Genomic DNA, 17,102 nt, shown 5'->3' on the forward strand with positions numbered 1-17,102 from the left:
ATGTCTGCCTAGATACTCATGTCTAATGACCTGGCACCACACAGAGCAGCACTAAAAAATGATTCGTTTTATAACCTCCACGCACTTCATACAGGAAGTGATTCACAGATTCCTCTGCTCTTACGTTCCCCCAGTCTGATCCAGTTTTTCAGGTCTGTCTCCCATGTATCCGGCTCAGGGAGTGGGAGAGAAGGTGGCAGAACATGGAGCCCTTACTTGGAAACCACCATCATCCAAGCATCTAATGTCCCTTTTCTTCCCTCTGACGTTTCCCTTTGGTCCCACTACCATGAGAATCATTATCTGATCTTGGGGATGGAATAAAGGATCTGTTTTATTTTGTTGTTGTTGTTATAATTTAAACTGGATCCTGAGGATTTAAGGAGTTAGCTCTTTGAAACTCAAAAGCTGTTGCAAACAAAAATATCCAAACCGTTTCTTTCTGAATTATCCCTTTCCTGAGGCAATATTTGTAATAAAAACAAATGGAATTTGAGCGAATATAAGGGGATAGACCATGAATGAATATCTCAAACTACTTCTTGAATGTCAGCACTGAGTCTAAGCCTCCATCATATAAAGGGATTGCTGAAACTCTCACAAACGGTGAAGATGCTAAAATAAACAAATTTTAATAAAACTAACCCTAACCCTAACCTGAATGGCAAAATGAGTGAAGGTGGCAAAACGAAAAAAGCTCATCTGCTTTATCATGAAATCGGAGTAAATATGAAATAAAATATATAGAGAGCAAAAACCTGGAATATTTTACCCAAAGGGAAAAAGAAGCAAGCTCATATTCTCTTGCCTGTGTCTTTCTACTTTCCAGTTGACTAACCAGATGTCTAGTGAGACAGGTTGGCCCATCCTTTAACATATCATTATATGGGAAAACCTTGCACATGATTTATGTACCTTTGTAACAACAAGACGAAAGTAATACCGGGCCACTAACTTTGGTGTCTGCCTGTCAGGCACTGTGTTGTACACTGGTCAAAAAACCTGTAAGACAAAGCCCCTGACCTCCAAGAGCTCGGAGTATAACAGAGCTAGGGAAGTAGACCAGTAAGTAAGAATTTAAAGTGCAAAGCGATGGAAGCCATAGCAGAGTGCTGTGGGATTAAAGGGTACAGATGGAATCAGGGAGAGCATCTCAGAAGAGGTAGTGATTTCTAGAAAGACAAGACTGAGGAACTATGGTCTAGGCTGAAAGACCACTTATGTGAGGCAAATAACACAAGGAGGAGGCTGCAGAGATGCTGACTCCAGGTGTTCATATGAGAAGATGGCAGAGATGGGGACAAACCTGACAGGAGTGAGGGAAACATTCACTCTTATCAAGTTAGTTATCCCGAGCCATTTCCTCCAATCTCTGTGTGTGTTCATAAGCAATACGGGTTTTCATATAATAAAACTGCCATATTGTAATGTTCATACTTTTTTGAAATGTACAAGTATATGTCTGACACAGAGCTTTACTGCAGAGAGCACTGTGGAGCATTGGAAGTTGCACTTTGGGGATAATTCATAAATATTTCATTATTCTAGTTGGTATGCCTGTCCTTAATTCCCATTTCAGGAGTTAAAGAAGTTTAAAGTCAAGTGTTTGGAAGGCTTTCTCTACCAAAAAGCAGTTCCTGTGAAGGGATCTCTAATATACATACTAGAGTGAACGATTCCTGCTGACACAGAAAGATAGAGGGAGGAGAGGAGAGAAGACTCAGGCTTATTCTATGTAATGTTGAGACTGTTCAATGCAATTAATATTCCAAGAAGTTGCCAGCATAACTGTAAGGTAGATGTTCTTAGAGAGGAAACATGTTCTAGATTTGCTTTATGATCAGAGATAAGTCACCTAGCCTACTTTGGACTGTTTTGGTCATTTGCCATATGGGGGGGCTCAATTACAAGATCTTTAAGATCCCATCCAACTTCCCTATTATATTATTTAGGCAACTTCCATTTATAAGTAATTAATGAGCTGATTAAGGACATGAAATAAGCCACAGAACCCTTTGATGCTAAGAAAGAGTCTAAGTCCTCTGACAGAAATAACTCAGCAGTCTCTGGGGGAAAGCACTAAAGAGACACTAGCATAGCTTTTAAAAAACCCATATTGGATACAAGGGCAAATGGTCAGTTTATCTATCCAAAGTGACAGGCTGTATCGATTTGGAAAAACTAAATTAACCCATTGCTTGAGGTTAAAACTATAGTGAAATAATCTTCACGGCATACATCTGAAAACCCTTAATCATTACTTTGGAGTATTTCTGCTTAAATTTGACGATGTCACTGCATGGATTCTTAACTTCAAAGAAAGAGAAGCAGTATGCAAATGAGGCAGGGAGCTTATTATCAAAAAACCTAGGATAGACTTCTGGCTACTCCACTTGTTTGCTTTGTGACTATAAGGTTGAGTTGTAAAGAATAAATAAAGAAAACCACATAGAAATGTAAAAGAAAAGTGTCTATTTGCATAATGTAGTTTGTAGTTATTAAAAAAGAAAAAAAAACACTTCGTTTAACTTTTCTTGCTCTCCTTTCTTAAAAGAAAATAATGGGACAGGAGATGCCTTTGTCTCAAAATGAAATGCACACCCACTTACCTTTGTTTTACCATCACTTGCAATTGGGCTAAGATCAATGGTATTATCTGGGTTTAACTTTAGTGTGGGTTTCTTCAAAAAACCAAATTGAACTCATGAAGAATAAACCAGTTTCTTTAAGATTAATTGGAGTTCACTTTTTAAGAATGTTTAGTGTAAATATAATAAGATTTGCTCTTTTGAGTATTGAAGGAAGAAAGGAATGCGCGGGAAGCGTACGGAGCACTAGCTAGAATGTATGCACGTTAGCTATTTTTGAAGCCCTTATTTTATGTGAGAAAATGAAAGCTTAGAAATATTAAGTAACTTGCATAGGATGATACCTGTAAATTGTGCCAGGGCTGGGCCTCAAGCCCTGAAATTCAACTCCATATCCCTTGCTCTTAACCCTCTACTAAGAACTCACTGAAAAATTGAGGGAGAATATACATATATATCTCTTTTAAATTGCCAGCAGTGTGGAAGATGGACTGGAGTGGTAAAGGATTAGGGAGATAATTAAATTCTGAGCAAGATGGTGGCCATGAGAATGAAGAGAAAAAAAATACTGGGAATACATATTTTTTAATTCTATAATCACCATCACCTGACTGTATAGGAAGTGAGGAAGGAGATAAAGATGAAGGGCTGGTTTGAGCTGGGGTAAGATAAGGAGTTTGAAGCACTGCAATACCTGAGACAGCATTGTATAGGAGGCTCTGACTAGCAGGGCAACTACATAAGGTTGTACAGTCAAGTTGGGGCTGAGATACAGCCCAGCTCCCTGTCAAGTCAAAGCATTGTGCATCCAGAGGAAGGGGACCTTTATTATAACTTGTATAAAGTATGGGTTAGAAGAGGTCTAGTTGACCAGATCTCTAGATTGGGCTTTAAGTTGAAGCCGTGAGACTGGATGCAATCTTCTGAGGAAGAAAGTGTAATGGGGGGAAATAAAACAAACACACAAGGAGGTGGGAAGAAGACAGGAGCCCTCTGAAGAGAGTTAAGAAAAAAGAGGTGGAAGTACAGGCCAGTACAAGATCCCTAACATCTCACGACAGAAATATTTCAAGAAGAGGAAGACAGTAAATAGTATAAATGGTAGAAAAAGCAGAGGTGGGCACAAGGGTAAGAAGCTGTTTGATTTAACCATTAATTAACCATCCTTAGCAACCTCTGAGAGAGATTTTCAGTATTGTGATAGAAATAAATGTCAAACTGCAAAGAGTTATAGAGTCAGAGGGAGGCGAGGAAGCACGGGCAGAAAATGCAAATTTTTCTTGGCACCAAGAAGAGAAAGCTTGGTTGAGAAGGTTGAGTGTGTATTTGTTTAGTGTAGCAGAGGCTTGAACATTGGTTGTGCCCTGAGGAAAAGCAAAGGTGCAGGTAAAAAGATATAATTTATGAAGCAAGGCCTGGTTTCATCTTCATAAATATTTTGTTTAAAAGTTCTATAAACACCAGTGACCCAGGAAATTCTTTAGCAAATACTCATTAATGAAATGACAGCTATTTAAAAATGTTCCCATAGCTATTATATATTTATCACCCCTTGTGTAATAAAGACTTCTTTGGAATTTTGAGTTCTTTCTTTAGTATGAGAACTCTTCCGTTCCCTGAGGATTTTCAGAGAATAGGATACATGGTTGACCTCTTACTCAGACAGAAGGAAATTATGCTTTCACCTCTTGCCCCTGAATAAATTTATCGCCCAGTCATTACTTCTTCTGGATGAATATAGAAATTAGACTGAAAGCTGGAAGCCTGGATTCTAAGATGAGTAATATTTCCGGACTTAGTTCTCCTACTCTGTAAAAAGAGAGATTTGGAATTGCTAATTTCTAAGTCATTACAGCTCTAAAATAATCAAATGAACAAAAAATCATATGTAAATGAATGCTTATCCTTATTTTGTTTATCGAAGAACAAATTGAAACAACATGGGTTCCCAAAGATGGGGGCGCATATTCTATTATGTATGGTATAGTCATAGAATAGAATATTATACACTTGTCAATTATCTATTTTCCAAAGTGTTCTGAATGATATAGAAAAAGTTGCCAATAAAATGTTATATGAAATAGGTGGAAATCAAATGTTCAGTGTTAAGCCAATTTTGTAAAAATAAGATGAAACAAAATGTTGGTACCATATTATGTACATAGATACAGAAAGAAGTCTCACAATAGGAATTAATCTTCTAGAGAGTGGAATTGGTGACAATAATTTAGTCACTCTCTTTATAACCATTATAATTGTTAACTCCCTTGTGAGTTGGGAAAGACATTTTACATTTGAGGTTTACAGGAAGGTTGTTTTCATTTCCATTGTGTTCAACTCTACTTATAATGTTTTCATGTGTGGAGAAGGAGGACCTATAAGTGCCGTCTTCCCTGCTGGACTAGCACCATGTTGCAGAGGACCACAAAAGACACGCTTGATATTAAACATATTCAAAACAAGCAAGTTGGAGATAGAAGCTACAGAAACATGAAAATTGCTCCTTAGAATTACTATTATTTTTTGTTAGTTTGGAAAGATGTCAGTGTTTGCCTAGATCTTTCTAAAATATATAATCTTTAAAGGTTTTTTTAAATTTTAAGATCACCAAAATATCCACACAAAAAATATATAAAATATTAACACAATCAAATGCTAGCAACATCTGCTGTAGCAAATATATTATAAATCCCACAGTACCTTCAGCAAAATAAACCAAACAAAAAAGGGGTAAAGGAAAAGGGCTGACACCTCCATGTCCTCCAACTCTGCTTTTTAAATTATTTTTGACAATAGGCACCTGATGCTTTTTCTTCATAGAAATGTACAGTTCCAAATTACTGTGGGCTAACAGCAATTTCATAACTTGTTAAATGGCATTATCTAATGAAGTTTTCATGTTTTAGCATGACCCAGCAGTAAACTAAATAACAAATACTCCAATAATAAAATATGAAGTAAAATGTATGGTTTTAGTATCATCTTATTTGTTAATACCGTTTTAAGTTATATTCATTCAACAAACACTTATTGCATGACTAAGATGTACCAAAAGAATCTTAGTCTTTGACCACATCACCTTTTAAATTGTCTAGAAGTACCAAGTTAGTACATTAAACAAAGGCCAATATATAAGGATGTAGTTCAGTCAGTCTGAGCATCTCTTCTTTCCTGAGAGGTTGTAATTTAAAATAAACTAAGTGCAGATTTTTATGGGAACAAATCAATTATCTCTCTGTTCAACAATTTAGGAAATATCAACAGCTTCTCTCCCCAGCTCACAACCTACAGCATTAAGCTTGACAGCCCCTTGGAACACATACATCTTGCTCACTGAATTCTAGTTCATGAGGGGCTAGCTTCTGAGACTTCTAGAGAATCCTCACGAGGTTATGTTAAAAAGGATCCTTACAAGGCATTATCAGTGAACCCTGTCATGTGTTAATTTATTTTAGCTTTTTCTTCCTTTGCTAGTTTGAAAAAACATTTTCTAAATAGAAGTCTTCCCAAGTGTGTATTCCTAATGGCATTGAGTTTTCAGGGATTTTAAGTTTAGATATTGTGGTAATATAGTTCTCATCTAAAATATGCATCATATATAAAATTTCCTAATTAGGTATGAATGTGAAAATTAAATTCTGATTAACCTGAAATAGTCAAGTAAGGGAAGCCTTTATCACATTGACTTAAAATAACAATAGTATACTTTCAAATTTAAAGAGTTATGTTTCAATTAGAATACCATTTTATTTTAAAGTAAGTCATGTCATTTTACTGAAAGAAGGAGGGCGGGAAATAAGCAAAATCTCTATCTTTTAGACAATGTTTCTAAATTCATGTAGACCCTAAATTCACTGTTGCAGACAAAAGGCAGTCCTTAATTCATTGTTTCAAAGAGAAAGACTTTGTCATATACACCACAAGATGCTTTAACACCTAGAACAATTTCTACGGTGACTAGGAGAAACCTCTATTTTAAAAAACAGCTTAAGTTTAAAAAGGGCCTCCAATACAAAAGGCCTCACAATGTAATTCTATACAAAGCTCTATGATCAAGTAATTAGCAGTGGATTCTAATTAAATTTGGAATGTAGAATTGCCCTGGACTCAGCTTATAGCTTCATGTATCTGTCTAATATACCCAGTTTTAATATTTTTCTTGTGTAGAATAGGATTAACTATCAAGATCATTGAGAAACCAGTGATTCATTTTGCTCTGAAATGCACAACATAAAAAATATTGGAAGATAAGAAAATATATATTCAGCTACTAAATTCAATGCTTTACAGTATTTTCAGCTTAAAAAAAGCTGCAAGAGGAGATGCAGTTAAAGAAACCAAGATATCATTGAGACAATTAGCCTTGCATTTCTCTTTTTTCCCTAAAGTATCATCACCACACAGAAGAATTGCATAGAGTAGATGATGATGATTTTTTTCCTTTTCTCTCTTTCCTACAAAGCAGTATTATGCTATTTCCCAGCCATACATGCATGTGAATAGCATATGAGTGAATAGGACTAAAATAGAATACATAGTACTTGATTAATATTAATTAATATTATAGGCCCCTTGGGATTTGACTAGTCACTGATTCCTTGACACATGTCTCCAGTAACTGTATAAAAAGCAGAACAAACAGCACTTTCTGTATTTGATGCAGGAATGAGGTAGTTATCCCAGAGCCACTTCCATGACAACACAACTAAGAACTTGGACATAAATCAAAAGTGTCCTAAGCACCTAAAATAGATGTCATTGTGTCTATGCACTTTGGTTCTACACTTTCCTCATAAAAGATTCTCTTGGGGTCTTCAGATAAAGTTATTGTCTCTCATTCCTTCCATAAGTTTTTATAAACTTATTTGTTTTATGGTTTCCTTGTGCACAGCACAAATGAAATAATAATTACAAAGGGATGGTTGAGGCTGAAGAGAGTTGTTAGAGAATGCAAACTGTCCACATCAGTAGGTAAAGAAATCCCATTTCCTTATGGATGATGGACACACACACAAAATGTCCTATAAGAATAATACAACAATTTTTAAAAGCATAGTAATTATGTGACCTTTTGAAATAAGAATAGTCTTACACAGCACAGAATAGAGCCCCCAAGTATTATTATATTATAGAATAATTCTATTATGTGTATTCATGATGAGAATACTGAGCAATTCAGAAAACATTAAATTGAATTTAGTCACCTCCAGAGAGATAGCAAAATATATAGTGGATTTCAGAAAGATGACTCTCCAAAAATGGCTAAATTCTTTCTAAAACTTTTGGAGTTTTCAGTGGTAGACTTGTAAGATTTCTTTCTGGAAAGCCCACAGATAGAGAACTCCTTAGTTGCCTTTATTACCTGTTTATTGACCAGCAGCAAATACTATATATTAGTTAACCAGGCCTCTGGTGAAAGAGTGACATCTCAGATGACAGTGGTACATGGGGTCTTTCCTGTCCACTCCACTGCTACGTGGGCTATTCCTCTTCTTCTGCTCTGAAAGCCCCTCCATAGCTTAGTGATTTAAAATCTTATGGCAAACATCACTCTTAGAAATGTTGTCCCTTTAAGGTGGGTGAGCTTAACAAGATAAATTTCATTTAAAAAAAGAAAGGCTTACCAGAAGGCTTACCAGATTTTTTAAAGATAAATGGGGGTAAAGGGAAGGAAGGGTTAAAATTAACAAGTATAGAAGCAAACTAAAGATAAAACCCCAATTCAAAAACTTGTGTTTTCCAGGTCAGACCCACCAAGCTGTGATGATGTCAGGGAGCCTCGACTGAGCCAAAGTGCCTGCAGCTGCCCTGTGCTGGTCCTCTTATCTGATTGGCTATATAGGTTTTATACTTGAAGTTGATGAGGCATTAACCAATCTCTGCCCCCCTCCCCCCAGGTCAAGAGCATTCTGTACATTCTGTAATGTTAAAGCATATCCGTCTTTATTCGATATGAACAATAAAGCATAAAAACCACCCATGACAAGAGGAAACAAAGGACAAAGTTCAACCAAGCTTCAAAATAAAATAACAACAACAATTATTAGGTTCCTGAAAACAAAACAAAACAAAACAAAATCTTAGCAGGTTCAACCAACAACAGCTACAAAACAATACTAAAGAGCTAAAGAGCTAAGATATTTTAGAGTGTGTTTTCTCTCAGAATAGAGGCAAAGTGGGAGAAAACGGTCAAATGACCACAGAATACTTGTGCCCGAAGCAAATGAACCCTGAAGGAGATTTCAGTGAGTAAAAAACAGTACCTTATAAGTAACTGGTCTTGTCTACTCACAGCTGTTTCCAGTGCCGACTCTTGTTTAACTGTCTACTGACTTCAGTTTAAAGTTAATTCTGTTGGCAAAAAAGTACAGAGCTTGTCTGGAAAATGCTGTTTGGACATAAACCATTCCTTTCAAAGCGGTGGTAGCTGTATTTAAGTTTTCTTGTAGAGGGGGATATAAACCCTTCCTGTAGCTAATTTTATTCCTCCTCCTTCCCCTCAGACTTAGTCAGTATCCTCCTATCCCATATATTGAAGAAAGAGACTGAGAGGGAAGAAAAAAAAAAAAAAAAACAACTGCCAGGAAATATACCTTAAATAACGTAGTATTTGAGCATTCAGAAAAAAGACAAAAAAAATTAACAAAAAAGAAGGAGAATTAAAAATGAGAACCGTAGAAAGCACAACAAGATGTTAAATACAATTTAACCCAAAGCCCTCATTTTATAAATAATGAAACTGATGCCCAGAGAAAACATGATTTGTGCAAGGTCACTCACATAGCTCATTCGTGCCAGCTAAGAATAGTTACCAGGTTTCACAATTCCCAAATCAATGCTTTTTCTACTACGCTAGTGTACCTGAGGGGAAATGGTTTAGCTTTTTCCTCTGTATCCTTGTATAATACCCAAATGAGCTGGCGGGAGGAGTAACACAATTACAATGTGAGAACAATCTGTTCTCAGAAAAAGAAATTTCCCTCCACTTTAAAATCCTTAAGAGTGAAAGTCTCTCTATAATGCCTAATTTCTTTTATACTTAGGAAATAATCTTTCCACTGATGATTTTCCAGAATATTTTTATGACTCGGTAGTTGCCATTTTTCAGGGGATGTGAACACCCATTAGTACTTACAGAGAACTACTTCTGAAAGGGATGGACCTGTGACAGGTGTTCAATATTTCTACCCAGTATCAGTGGTATTGTTACATGGCTCTCAAACCGGAACCACATACTATTACCAAAAATCTCCACTTCCAATTTGTCAGAAAAAATTTTACCACACATACAAGTTTATTCTTGACTATTATTTATTATATGTGACCAAATAATTATAAAAGTATACTTTTTAAAATGAAAATTGGATTAGATTTTTTGAAACATGTTTTCCAAAATGTTGAGTAATTAATGCATACCGTATCATTTTTACAACCCTGACGAATAAGCAATTGATATTCAGAACACGTAAATGCTGAGAGAGAAATCTTGTAAAACCACAGTGCTTCTTGACACAATGGCACGATCCTATTCTCCTATTACTCTGAATTGTCTGATTGTGCTCTATGCAAAGGGAAATGCCACAGACATTAACATCTAAACTACATTTATACGTAACACTAATATGTCAAATATGACAAGAGTTTGACACACTGATGATATGTATTTCTTGGGCTTACTAAAAGTTTTCCATATTTTCCTTTTATTTCTTTTTTGATTTGAACATTTTGCCTGTTGTCTGTTAGAAGAGGTAGAAAGGAGGTGTGAGTAAAACTTTGAAAGAGAAGTAGGCTGTGAGGAGACACACAGAGATTTAGATGGATTCAGGGTTGTTGAGCGGACTCAGGAAAAAAGGTGTAGAGAGAAGTCACGTACCAGCAGGTTGTTTAGAACAGAAGTGGGCTGAGCCACAGAAAATAGATTATAAGTATTGACTTCAGGAACCAAAGTCTCTCAAAATAGTAAGCAAAGAAAGAACCAGCAATTTTGGTGACCAGTGCAAGCACCAGGAAATTGGCCCTTAAACTTACTTTGTAATTCATGACATGGTTCCTTTCTATGAATTGGGAGGGAACCAAGTGCTGTCAATATGTGAAATTCAGCAGGATCTAAAATAGCACAGTGAAATACAACCATTAAAAATTTTTTTGTCCCTTTATATTTAGGACCCTTGGACATACTCCAGGTTGCCCTACTCTGGGCAAGGTCTGAATTTCAGAATACTAAGGTAGTTTAGAGGGGAAGAGTTACTGTGTTATGAAGATGGAATCTGTGGAGTTGAATTCCACTGATGGGAGAAGTACTTACAGCAGAGGTGAACTCCAGGGCAGACTGTATTAACACAGACAAGGCAGTCGGAATTCTCTAACTCTTGATCTCCTCCTCTTTTTCAGATTTACAGTAAGGTAAGAAGAGGGCTTGTACTAAAGAATCCCAGAGAGCAGTTTTGTGATAACAGTGAAGGGAAGTGAATGCATGAACAGCTATTAGATTATTCTATGCTTGGGAGAAGTTTTCATACATGGAAGTTTTTAACAGTCCCAGGGGACTGATGCACATAAAAAATCTCAAGCATCAACTCTCTTAAACCAATTCCAGCACATGCTTACTTGGTTGCCCATTTCCTCTCACAATCCAGTCTCCTAGCAGCAGCCAGAGTAATTATCCCCCTCTTCCTCTCCTCTGCTGGTTTCTATCATTCCCTGCTACATATCATTCAATGGTTTTCCATCATTACTCTCCTTCATCCCTTCCAATGGTTTCCCATTATCCCCTGGTTCATAGTGTCCAATAGTTTCCCATCATTCCCTGTTTCATCCCTATAAGTTTTCCACTGTCCTTGGTATAAATCCAAATGCCTAACCATAGCCTCCTAGGCTCTTCATCATTTCGCCCCTGTTTATCTTTCCTGCTGCTTTCCTAACCTGCTGTTCCATCTGTCTAGAATGTTCCTCCCTCATATCTTCACAGAACTATCCCCCTTCTCAGCACTCAAAGCTCATCTGAAATGCTTCCTCCCCAGAAAAAGAATTTCCTGACCACTCTGGCTCACCATCCTCCCCACCACATACACTTACTCTGTCTACCTCATTTCCCTATTTTGGTTTTTCTTCATAGCACTTACCACTATCCAAAATTGTCTTTGGTTCGTTTCTACTTATTCATTCATTTCATTAGTTAGTTTAAATATGTTTACTGTATGTCCTCTAGAATAAGTTTTATACCATCAGAAATGTATCACAAGTTATAAATAAGATCAGAAACATAAGATTTAGGCTTTTTTTTTTTTTTTTTTTTTAAAGAAGATGTCGGGGGTAGGAGTTTATTAAGTTATTTATTTATTTTTGCTGCGTTGGGTCTTCGTTTCTGTGCGAGGGCTTTCTCTAGTCGTGGCAAGCGGGGGCCACTCTTCATCGCGGTGCGCGGGCCTCTCACTATCGCGGCCTCTCTTGTTGCGGAGCACAGGCTCCAGACGCGCAGGCTCAGTAGTTGTGGCTCACGGGCCTAGTTGCTCCGCGGCATGTGGGATCCTCCCAGACCAGGGCTCGAACCCGAGTCCCTTGCGTTAGCAGGCAGATTCTCAACCGCTGCGCCACCAGGGAAGCCCCGAGATTTAGGCTTTTTAAACCTCATTATTCTCAGTGTTCAGAACAGTATCAACTATAAAATAGGTCTTTGATAAATATTTCTTGAATGTATTATTTATATTCCTACCTGGGTTACTACTCTTTAGTCAACAGTCATCTAACCCAAGTCCATAAGCACGAGGGCAAAGACTAATCCACCTTTACAACTGACAGAACCCTGCAAATCTCCTTGTGGCTCAGCAGCTAGGCATCCCGGAAATAAAGAAAGAGCCCCTGTTGGGCTCTAGGCATGTAGTTGTATCTACACAAGGGGCCTCTAAACCCTTGAATTTTCTTAACACAAAAGCCAGAATATCTCCTTGACTTGCCAGAATATCCTTCATGGATATATGCACCTAACTAGGTATGGGTTTTTTTTTTTGCTGGAAGGTCCTAAGAGCTTCCAGATATCTCCTTTGTTTCCTGAACTCTACAGTAATTGCACTTATTAGAATAGCAGATATCCTAATTCTATCCTTTTCAGGAGGTTTCAAGAAACTGCTCTCAGCTGCCAACTCTTCAGGAGCAGAAGCTAAATCCTTGCATTTAGGACATATGTTTTTTAAATGAAAAGGGGGAAGACTAAATAATTTTAGAGAGGTGAGCTCACAGATAATTTCATCTCCCATCTCAGTTCTCCTCCACACTGATTCAGAGCTCTCCAGTGAGCTGTAAATTAGATTTCCTCTCCTGTCTCATGTCCTACTGCTTCCTAATTACCTGTTTTAGTGAGTCAGCCTTTCTGGGTCCTGGGACTCAGATGTATTGTGGGTGATGTGACTGGCTCAACACACTCTGGGTCCAGTCACATCAGAAGGGTGTTTTGTGATGGCAGGCAAAGAGAGGGCGATCCTTTGTTCGCAAGAGAATGATTCTTCCCAGGCACCACAGCATCTGTCCCCCTAGGACACCCTCTGGTGGAGGAAATTTCTTCCTTGAACACTGTTACCACTCAGTGGCAAATAACATCATTTTAAATGGTTATGGAAAAAAGTGCCCTTTTCTTATGGTACTGACTAAATATTAATCTAAGTACATAGCTGTCATTTATTTAGTCAATAAATCAAAGCTGCAAATAGTTTTTGATTGCCTTCTATAGACAGGGCCTTGTGCTCGGTCATGAGAGCTGTATAATTAAGTATTCCTTGCTGTATCATGGGATAATAGTATTTATTTATTCAGAATACAAAATTCCCTAGGAATATAAGGTGTAAGTTTCTTCTTTCATCCCCTCCTTTCTTCCTCTCTTCCCTTCTTTCCTTCCTTCAATTTATTGAAGCCCACATTTATTGAGTTCATATAATGTGCAATGTTTGAGTATAAAGAAAAATATGAAATCCAGCATGGGGAGAGACTTACCTTTTGGAGGTGGAAGAAGTCTATACACTTGGGAAATCAGCATAAAATTATAGGAGAGCACATTAAAGTAGCATGGAATCAAGAAGGGAAGTGACCGAAGAAGGCTTCCTTGGGGAGATGAAACCAAAGCACATTTTGAATGCACAAGGAAAGGAAAAGGACTAACATTCCAGGCAGGAGACAGGACATACTTGGGCCACTTCAAGTAGTTCTACAGAGGTGGAATGTAGAATGAACGACAGACTAATAGATAAAATATGCAGGAAGAAATATAGGCAAAAGCCAGAGTCAGGAATTGGGGTTTTATCCTGAAGGCAATGGGTAGCTACTGAAGGATTTTAAACATGGGATATTTTGTTTTTAGAATGTTAAGTGGAGAAAGAATTTAGGAACAAGTGATCTAAAGGACTACTTAAGAGGATCTTTCTTTATCCAGTTAAGACATTGTGATGGTCTGGAAGTAGGCAGTAGGGACAGAAAGACAGAGATGGCCTCAAAAGATACTTAAATTGTTCCATAGATAGGAAGATGTAAGAAAGGCAAACTTACTTCCAAAATTTCCATAAAATCATTACAGAAAAATGTATACAGTATTAGAATTGCATGAAAATGTAGTAAATCCTCATTACATAAAAGACATTTTTCATAAGTTCTCTCCATTTACAGAATAGGAAGCTGAGGCACGCAGCTTGAAAGGCTGATACCAGAATTTGAACTCATGTCCATGTGGCCACAAAGCCCATATTCTTTACATTAAATTTTCTGCCTCTTTTAGGAGATCATAGATTTTTAAACTTGGGTGATTAGGCTTTAAGAGATTGGAATATAATTTGGCAGGATCTTAAAAGATTCCCTAGGCAGAACTGTTTAGGTTTTTCTAGGTATAAGCATGTTCAGATTTGAGACCCAACACACAAACAATTGTATTAGCATTGTTTCTACAGAACTATATGTTTTTCTCCCTGCAAAGCACAAACCCTTCGTCAAATTCCTCTTGATAACCTAATCATTTAATCCTAAAAGATTTATTCACACTCTATACAAGGATAGTCAGTTGAAACCAAAACGAAAGTGGACTTGGCAGATATCCTAGTTTAATCAAGTCAAACATTGAGTTTTGAGTAGAATGGAGTTTGAAAGACAAATCAGTTTCAATGAATCTAGGAAGGGAAGAGGTAAAACTCTCAAGACATTGAAAACAGAAAGGGGCAGACAGCTCAAACAGGAAAAAAAAAAATGCTGAGATTTGCTTTAAATTTGGAGTAGGAAAATTTCTGCTCTAGCATATTTTACATCCACTGTAGGTAGGCTAACCATATATTTCACTATCCAAAACTTGACTCTTTGAGAATAAAAGGAGGCACTCATTAATTACAATGGGATAGCAGATAAAAACTAGGACTCTTATAGACAAACCTGGACATACACCACCCTACCTAAAGTTTGGCATTAAACCTGGTTTTCAGATGATGATAGTATCAAAACTGAGCTCAGAGGTTTTAGAGCATCTGGCTTCTAAAGTGAGGCAAGATTTTTAAAAAGTGAAGGATTTTTACACAACTTGGACAAGGAGTACAATATATATAAAACAGCCAGATCAACGGAACCATTTGGGGTATATTAATCATTTCAGTTCCATAGTTTATTTTATTAAAATTTATATGGGGCTTCCCTGGTGGCACAGTAGATGAGAGTCCGCCTGCCGATGCAGGGTACACGGGTTCGTGTCCCGGTCCGGGAAGATCCCACATGCCGCAGAGTGGCTGGGCCCGTGAGCCATGGCCGCTGAGCTTGCGCGTCCGGAGGCTCTGCTCCGCAACGGGAGAGGCCACAACAATGAGAGGCCCGCATACCGCAAAAAAAAAAAAAAAAGAAAAAAAAGAAAAAACAATTATATGGAACAATGAAAAGTGACACCTCATTATAAGAGAGTCACAGACAACAAGTATATAGTGTCTAGTCTCCCATATAAAGCAATGAATTCACATAAACATTTTGGCGATAAAATATAAAGGTCTTAGTTTAGATGAGTGCCCCTAGATATTTTGATTATTTAATAAGCACAGGCTTATCTTTTAATGCATTAACCATCAGTGAGTCAATATGAATAAACACCAAACTCAGTCAAATCTCAATCCACTCCCTGCCCCTCTCCTGGATTTTTTTCTTAGATGAAGATATCCTTCCTTATATGGCAAAGTTCCTTACTAAGCTGAACAATAGGAAGAATGGGCATAGCTTGGGAAGCTAACATTCCCAGGTACAGACAGGAGATATCAGTCACAACCAATTAGGTTTCCAACCTTGGTTCTGTCAGCAATTAGCTGTGTGACCTTGGACAAAACACTTCACTGGGGCTTAGTTTTTGCCTATACAAAATGAGAGGATTTAGTTAGAGTACCTTGGAGGTTCTTTCAGATGTGAAGTTCAACTATTCTCTGAGGTAATTATCTCCCATATGTTTTAAATATGTTTAAGGTTTATTTATCTATGAGGACTGGGAAGATATCTGTTGTATCATAAGGAAATTAAAACAGCAAGTTATTGAAAAAACAACTGCAATGGTAACACCAATGTTGAGTTTTTTTAAGATTCCCAAGAATAAAAATGTAGGCAGTGGGGAGACATTTTAGTTTTCACTGTATAATAGGAGGACTGTTAGAATTTTCTTATGGGAAAAGTCATCAGATATATTGCCAAACCACATTGTGCTTAATAATTTTTAAATATTAAACTTCTTTGGGATCCCCAAACACACTGAGGATCAAGCTTCCTGAGTTTACACAGAAAAAAGATTTCCCTCAGAAGTGTAGAGATGCTTCCTGACTGTCATTTCTCACAAGGAAAGAATGGATCCACATTTACAAGACAGAGTGTTGAAAATGAATAGAGGAGGCGCCTCCCTGGGCTGTAGTCTTTGACAAGTTCCTAGATACATAAGCATGGTTCAAAAAATAATAAAAACAAAGTGCCCATCAATCCTGTCCTATTGGATCTCAAGCTTCAATGTCACCAAATACAAGGAAGTCAGACTTTTTCCTCGTATTATTTGGATCCCTTTTCAATGCAGAAGTAACATATTTCCTTATAAATACGGTAATGAAGATGAATATAATGTAAAATGTAAGGTTCCTACCACCTCAATTCTATCCTGTTCTTAAGGATTTACCATTGTCAACAGTTTGTTGTGCATCCACCCAGATTATCTGTCCATCCATCCATCTACATCTGTTCACATACACGTATATTCGCACACATACATACATATGTATATCCACAAATCTGTTTTTCAAAAAGAAAACATTATCTTTATTTACCCCAATTTTTGGAAGTTACAAATTTGTTTAACTTTAGAGACAAACAAGTAAGCATAATAACAAATGTGTCTTCTTCTGTCATCATAAAATCTCTCTCCTCTATTCTTAATACCTTGGACTTATCTACACAACTTCTCAGGTGGTTAAGAAAAATAAATGCAATATTTTACTGGCAGTCAAAAAGCTTAACAAAATGACTACCTAATAAATGTTT

The 17,102-nt window shown here is 37.1% G+C and overlaps 1 protein-coding gene across 8 annotated transcripts in view; it reads right to left on the bottom strand.

The window, feature by feature from the left end:
- Positions 1-17,102, bottom strand: part of ARHGAP24 (Rho GTPase activating protein 24) — a 516,018-nt gene that overhangs the window by 209,586 nt on the left and 289,330 nt on the right. Inside the window, exons 1-2 of one of the 8 annotated variants that reach the window (XM_082632362.1) lie at positions 13,572-13,679; positions 8,852-8,939 (exon numbers count right to left, since the gene is read on the bottom strand). The exons of 5 other annotated variants lie outside the window; for them this stretch is intronic. The gene's annotated coding sequence lies outside the window, so the exon portion shown is untranslated. Of the gene's footprint in view, positions 1-8,851; positions 9,393-13,571; positions 13,680-17,102 lie in introns of those variants that run through there. 2 more of the 8 variants (XM_082632363.1, XM_082632361.1) reach the window with 2 other exon arrangements.

Source organism: Mesoplodon mirus (assembly GCF_964341445.2).
Source record: "Mesoplodon mirus genome assembly, chromosome: 2".
NCBI lineage: Eukaryota > Metazoa > Chordata > Mammalia > Artiodactyla > Ziphiidae > Mesoplodon > Mesoplodon mirus.